Source organism: Pinus tabuliformis, chromosome 3_2 (assembly GCF_031772625.1).
Source record: "Pinus tabuliformis cultivar Carrire ecotype Pingquan chromosome 3_2, CPIR1, whole genome shotgun sequence".
Taxonomy (NCBI): domain Eukaryota; kingdom Viridiplantae; phylum Streptophyta; class Pinopsida; order Pinales; family Pinaceae; genus Pinus; species Pinus tabuliformis.
The window spans coordinates 969761927-969769754 of NC_142302.1; the positions used below are offsets into that span (position 1 = coordinate 969761927).

A 7828-nucleotide genomic window follows, 5' to 3' on the forward strand; every position below is an offset into this window, starting at 1 on the left:
CTTAGAGGAGGCTCAATCAATGAGCTATATTCAGGTCCTGTTCTTCTTCTATCCTTGAATAAATTTAGTTCCAAAAATCAAGGTAATTGCATAACCCTCTTTTCACACAAGAGAATTTTAATCCAAGTATTCAAAGATCTCAAATACTTACCTCACAGTCCCTTGAAGAAGCGTCGCTTTGCTTTGTTCTAGCTGACTGAGGTATCGACCACGAACTCTGTCACAAATCCTCTAATGACATGATCAAGCCAATGATCGATAGTGTGCACAATCTTATCTTTAGAGGCTTCCAATCTTCGCACTAGCTCTGGGGTCCACACTATCTCTGTGTACAGATACCTATCCAACCATTGTTCTTTCATCAATCGTAGATTTCTGTTTTCTTGTGCTGCGAATTCGTGGATCTTTCTATCCAACCACTACAAAGAAATTCATGATGGAAGTGGTAACACATATTAAATGATTAAATGTGAGTCGTCAATTTAATGGTTATTAACAAGGTAGATAAATAATTTACATCAATCATCAATTTAATGAAGATAACCAAGTATTCTTATAATAATGAATAGTAGAAGTTATTGAAAATATGGCACTCTATTTCCAATGTAGAGATGCTTATCAATGTGATAACGATAATTATTTAAATTTTTTAAATATAATTTTTTTATGAGATATTAGTCCTAAATTTGAATATAACAAAAATAGAAATAATAAGATTTTTATGAATTTCATAAGTTAGCAAGTGATAAAAAGTAATTAGGTTATGAAATTGGATAATTTAACATTTTATTTTTGATGGAAACCTAATCCTTATGGATTTTGGTAAATTTCTTTTATTCACTTGAGAGGAAGATTGAAAATCACAAGTAAATTTGAATTATCTTTGGAAATCCAAGAGACCTCTTGGAAGATGAAACCAAAAGTCATAAGACATTGTTTTGATATTTGTATACTATTGATTAAATGTGTTAACTGCTTATCATATACTTCTGCTACACTCCATAATGGTATCAAAGCCTCGAAGGAAACACGAGTTATAAGGTCCTCCTCAACCGGGGTGTTCCTCCTTTTGTAGCATGGTTGATCTTCATGGAAAATCGTGCTCGGTTTAGTTGTTCATGCCCCTTCCATTACATGTATCCCTAATGGATTTAATGAGAAGTTCTACATGCATTTGAGGTAGATGAGATTATCATTTGTGATATGTCTTTTAAGCTAGAGTAATTAGTCTAAAAACTTCCTTTTTACTTGGTCATTAACAAAGTAATTCATCATTAACTTTAAACAAATTGATAACAAAAAAAAGACAATTTCTTTTTTTAGTGATTATAATGCTTATTGTGGTAACTCCATTACATAAAACATCATCCGCCTACCTTCTCAAAAACAATTTGTTCTTGTGAATGGTGGTTGATAAAATGGATTTCAACCTTTAAAAAATTAAGTTGGCAATGACTTTGTATAAGCAAATACAAAGGAGATTATACATTTTGGAAACATTAGTGATAAAATTGAAAAAAAAAAAACTATAAATTCAAAATAAATTCCAATACTCTTTTATCGTTAAAAGTAAATCTCTCATTATAATATCATAAAAATCTATATAGAATTCTATACTTCATACATTGTATCTTTTATTTGGTTCTCCTCCTTTACATATACATCCCTTTGTATATACATCAGTGTACTCAACAGTTCTTTAACCTACTTTATAGTTATGTTGGACATCAATATAATTATCTTATCTTATAAGCCCACCATAAGAGCCATGATCCTCTATGCTTTTTCTTCCCTTAAAAAAAGGCCATGATCCTTGTGATTATCCAAGGATACCAATAACCAATTATATTTAGAGATAACAGAAGTGAGGTTTCCCTCCATCTTAATAATTAATGCTCACTAGAAAATAAACACTTTCATTACAGGAAATTACAGTCTCATCCATTTTCAGTACTGTAATTGAGAAGTCCATTCAAGAGTGTAATTTAAAGGGTTTTGCAATCTGAACTATTCAAATTGCAAATTCTTTTATTTCCCTGATTCCGGCTAAGTTGAACTGTGGAATGTTGGCAGAAATATATTATGATCTTACAAACATTCGACTCTCGGCAGTGCTGAACATGGCTGACGCTGCTAACAGTAATACCAGCAATCTCTATCGTTGGATTCTACAATGGCAGCTATTGCTTTTGGCTTACAATGTCACCGGCGTCTTCACAAGTATGTTCATGCGCGCCCTTTCACGGGTGCTGCAGTGGCCGTTAGAGTACAGCACCCACAGATGCCAAAGTGGACTTCAGAAACCAACACCATTAATGCCCACTCTGAAATCACTGTGGATACCTGTGTTTCACTCTTACAGTCCTGTAATAATGTAATTGACGTCAAGCAAGTCCATGCCCATGTTCTTGTAAGCGGTTTTCATCAAAACATATCTTTGGAAACCAAACTGGTTAACATGTATGTCGATTTTGGCATTCTGAAGGATGCACGTCAACTGTTTGATAAAATACACCAACGAAATGTTGTATTATGGAACATCATGATTAGAGAATATGGCAAAACTGGGCAGTATGAAGAAGCCCTTAAACTGTATCATCAATTGCAAGAGGAAGGCATAAAACCGAATAATTTCACTTTTCCCTTTGTACTCAAGGCATGTGCGGGCCTGTCATCTCTGCAAGAGGGCAAGGAGGTTCATCATCACATTGTGAACAGTGGGATAGAGATAGACGTTTTTATCGCAGCTGGTCTTATAGATATGTATGGGAAATGTGGAAGCGTGGAAAACGCACGCCAAGTGTTTGACAAAATGCCTGGCAGAGATTTGGTCTCGTGGAATGCCATGATTGCAGGGTATGCTCAAAATGGTGATTCCAATGAGGCCTTGTCACTCTTCAATCAAATGCAACTCTCTGGTATGAAACCCAATTCGGTGACTGTTGTTAATGCGCTGTCCGCTTTAAGTTGTTTAGGAGCTCGGGAACAGAGCAAGGGTATCCATAGCTATGTAACAAAATGTGGCTTTGAGTCAAGTGTTTTTGTGGGGACTGTTCTCATAGACATGTATGCCAAACATGGGAGAACAGACTGCGCTAGCCGAGTTTTTCATAGCATGAGTGAAAGAAATGTGGTCTCATGGAATGCAATGACTGCAGCTTATTCACAGAATGGGCAAATGAATGAGGCTTTGACAATATTTAGTCAAATGCTACTTACGGATGTGAAACCCAATTCTTTCACTATGGTGAACGTGCTTTCGGCAATCGCTCGATCGGGAGCTCTAGAACAGGGCAAGCTGATCCATCATTATGTAATTAAAAGCGGTTTTGAGACAAACGTTTTTGTGATGAATGCACTAATAGATATGTATGCCAAATGCAGCAATATAGAAGATGCACATCTAGTTTTTAATGAAACAGCTCAAAGAGACGTGATTTCATGGACTGCTCTGATTTCAGGGTATGTGCAAAATGGGCTTGACAATGAAGCCTTGACACACTTTCATCAAATGCGTCTGGCAGGAGTGAAACCTGACTCTGTGACCTTGGTGAGTGCGCTCTCAGCATGTGCAAGTTCAGGAGCTTTGCAACAGGGCAAGTGGATTCATGATTACATCATTGAGAGCAAATCTGAGTTGGATGTCTTTGTGGGAAATTCCCTCATAGACATGTATGCAAAATGTGGGGATATAGAAGTGGCACGTCAGTTGTTTGACGGTATGTCTAAAAGAAATGTCGTTTCATGGAGTGCAATGATTGCTGGGTATGCCCAACACGGGCAAGCCAAGCAGGCATTGGCACTCTTCAATGAAATGCAACTTACAGATGTCAAGCCTAACCCTATAACCATGGTATGTGTACTCTCATCATATGCCCAATTGGGAGCTCTGCAACAAGGGAAGTGGATTCATGATTACATTACAAGAAGTGGGTTGGAAACAGACGTATTTGTGGGTACTGCCATCATAGACATGTATGCGAAATGTGGAAGCATAGAATTTGCACGTCAAATGTTTGAGAAGATGTCTAAAAGAAATGTCGTCACATGGAATGCTATGATTGCAGGGTATGGGATGCATGGCCATGGTGAGGAGGCCCTTGCACTCTTTTCTGATATGAAACGTGCATGCATCAAGCCAAACCACATCACTTTCATTAGTATTTTGTCTGCATGTAGTCATGCAGGCTTGGTGGAGGAGGGCTGGCAGTATTTCAATTCTATGAACCAAGATTATTGCATCACGCCTAGTGTAAGGCATTATGCATGCATAGTTGACCTTCTTGGCCGTGCTGGCCATTTGCATGAGGCTTATAATTTTATAAAGAAAATGCCAGTGGAGCCTGATTCAGGTGTGTGGGGTTCTTTGCTTGGTGCATGCAGAATTCATTGCAACATTGAGCTGGGAGAATGTGTGGCAGAACGCCTTTTTGAATTACAACCTGAAAATGCTGGATATTATGTATTGCTGTCAAATATTTATGCTGCAGCTGGCAGGTGGGATGATGTAGCAAAGGTGAGAACAATGATGAAAGGCCAGGGAACAGACAAGAAAGCAGGATGCAGTTGGATAGAGGTTGATGGCATTATTTATGCATTCATTGTGGGAGACAGATCACATCCTCAATCTGAGAAAATCTATGCAATGTTAGACACCCTAGCTCAGCAGTTGAAGGTTGCAGGGTATGTACCTCACACGAACTTTGTTTTGCATGATGTAGAGGAGGAGGTGAAAGAGCATATGCTCTACAGCCACAGTGAGAAGCTGGCCATTGCTTTCGGGCTTATCAGCACAAGTCCAGGAACACCAATCTGGATCACAAAGAATCTTCGTGTGTGTGGTGATTGCCATATTGCCATTAAGTTTATATCCAAGATTGTTGAGCGAGAAATTACTGTGAGGGATGCGAACCGTTTCCATCATTTCAAGGATGGATCCTGTTCTTGTGGTGATTACTGGTGATACCCTACTAGAACAAGCAACAACATAAGCTCGCATATCAGTAAATTTATGCATGATATCATTGTGTTTGTCTAGCTAGGGGTTGAAGATCTAGAGGATGCAATAAATGTTCTCTATTAGTCTATTAATCAACAACAGCATTTTTAGTAAGGTGAATGGAGATGAATTTGAAGAAAATAACGAATATAAATGCCTGGTTTCTTTGCTACGGATTGGTTTGCTTAGCTCCAAAGATTCACCTGAGGAACGACCAACTATGAGAGATGTGGTGATAATGTTAGAGAGCCTCGAAGAAGATTTGGTTGCAAACGCAATGGCTTCTAGGAAATTAAGACCAGGCATATCTAACTTGCTTGGAGATACCAATGCAACAAGAAATATTACACTTGCATCAGAAGACAAAGTTCTTCCACATTTTAGTTTGTGAGCATAGCAGCAATAGGAAATTAAGACCAAGCATATCTAACTTGCTTGGAGATACCAATGCAACAAGAAATATTACACTTGCATCAGAAGACAAATTTCGTCCACATTTTAGTTTGTGAGCATAACAGCAGTAGAATATTTTGGTCTTGCCATTATTCTTACAATGGCAATATTGTTTTACTTGTAATTCTCCAGGCAAATATTTGGTACTATGCATTCTCTATTTCTAATTATCAAATAATTAATTCATCTTTTGCTACACCTATAGATAAAAGGATTATTGTTTAAAATTCAATTATAACTGATAAACATAAATATTAGCATAATGAACTGTTTCTGTGATCCATGGACCATCTATGGCAAAATGTTTGGTGTTGAATTCCCATTTTATATGTAAATTTTTACTTTTCATATTGGACATCGAATTGACAAGTGATGCCATTATCATAATGAACTGTTTCTGTGATCCATGGACAATGTATGACAAAATGTTTGGTGCTGAATTCCCATTTTATATGTGAATTTTTACTTTTCATATTGGACATCGAATTGTGGTGAAAGTGTGAGGATAAATATTGTGAGGCTATCTATTGATTCTGCCCTCGTAGGGTTACATATAATCTCTATATTACGCGTGTTACCTGCAAAGTTTGTATTACACCTGCAATTTTGGGAGAGGTCCCCATCCTTTCAACCTTTTCTTGTGACCATCTAAGCATTTGCTTGAGCTCCCTGCAGCTTTTGAACAGCCACTATTGTATGGTTTTTAGATCCCAATGAACCCCTGGGTTTGTTACTTGCTCCTATTGATAAAGAGTACCAGGTTTTCAAAATGGAGTTATATAAGTGATCGGAGACTTCCACAGTTCACCGAAACGTTGGACAGATTTAAAAACATTACACAGTTCACTTCCTGAAATCTCCAACAAAATGGGGTTTTATGTTAAGTTGGTCCCACTAGCTCTAAATAGACAGTGTTTGCTCAGTATTGTATAATGCTGCTATTGTTTCAAAATCAGTAATACGACCAACGTGCTTTTTATTCCTCAGATCTCTCAGTGGCCTTCTCATTACCGAATTTAATAAATCTTTGACATTGCTCTGTCAATATAATTCGGTAGACAATGATACTTTAGACATTGACTGTGATATGTCAAAGCTAATTTTACATTGGTTCTCTCTATTGATTCTGGTTTTCTTCCTTGCATTTGCTCTAGTGATTGCTCTGTTTATTGGACGCTCTTCATTGACTAAAAGAGTTGCAGGCACATCTCAGCCCCGACAATCATTTTGTTCCCCAGTATTTGGCGGCCTTGAAGCCCATGCAGCGATTTCATATTGTTCTTGCATGTACAAATTACAAAAATGACCAATATTAATCACTATAGCAATCACTATTCTTTGATTGACAGTGGTAGAGTACATACAGAAGGTCGCGTAGAAAAAAGTTCTGAAATTCTGAAGATTAAAGGGAATGGAAGAATGGTTTCAGAGACAATTCAGGAAAAGCTAAAGATAGACGCAGCTAGGTATAATATTTTCAAAGGAAAATGGATCTGAAACCCAAAAGGTTCTTTATACGTAAACAAGACCCGTGCATATGTTCCGTGAATGGCCGACCTGGCATGGTGGTGGAAACCAAATGGTTGCACCCTGCTTCCTTTCAACGCTACATCATTCCTATATTTGGCTCAAAGGAAGAAGTGGGCTTTTGTGGGCAATTTTATATGTGCTAATCAGATACAAACATTAAGTAATCAGAGGTTAATGAACATATACAGTAGTGTTTAGATCATGAAACTTTACATTGATGGTTCTTTGGGTAACAACACAGAGGAAAAGTTTAAGGTTGTTTGCTCGCGAGTAATGAAGTTTGCTTTGGGAGACTCTGTTGGCAGGTATGAAGGTTATCATTCTATCCAATGGGGATTGTTAATATCTAAAATCAGTCATGTACATCACATTATGAAAGATGAGATAGCAGGCTCCTGCTGCCATCCCACAATTGTGCCGACTTACTACGCTGGAACATGGAAAGCAAAAGTAGCTTGAAAATTGTTATAGCTGATTAATGTATTTAATCAAATGAAGGAAATCTGTGATTGGGTGCCTTCTCTTTGCAGAGCGTATATAATACATATTATTCGTTTTTTTCAGGTTTAGTGTATGCTATTTGAGGTTAATTCGTCTTTAGTGAATGCTATTTGAGGTTAATTCGTCTTTAGTTGTCTTTTTTTAATGGGGTGGTTAATGGGGTGGTTAGTACTCTGAAGAAACATTATATTAGATCAGTATGTACAATTTTTTACATATATACAATCATCACATCAATACGCATCATTCACCATATATCAATATATACTCACAATATTACATAAAAATTGCACAACAACATCACAATAGCGAAAACTGTACAAGAAGCGAGTAAACCATCCGCCT

General features: G+C 37.3%; 1 pseudogene; it reads left to right on the forward strand.

Moving 5' to 3' along the window:
* Nucleotides 1-1804: 1804 nt before the first annotated feature.
* Nucleotides 1805-5638, forward strand: LOC149183863 (pentatricopeptide repeat-containing protein At3g12770 pseudogene; annotated as a pseudogene).
* Nucleotides 5639-7828: the final 2190 nt, after the last annotated feature.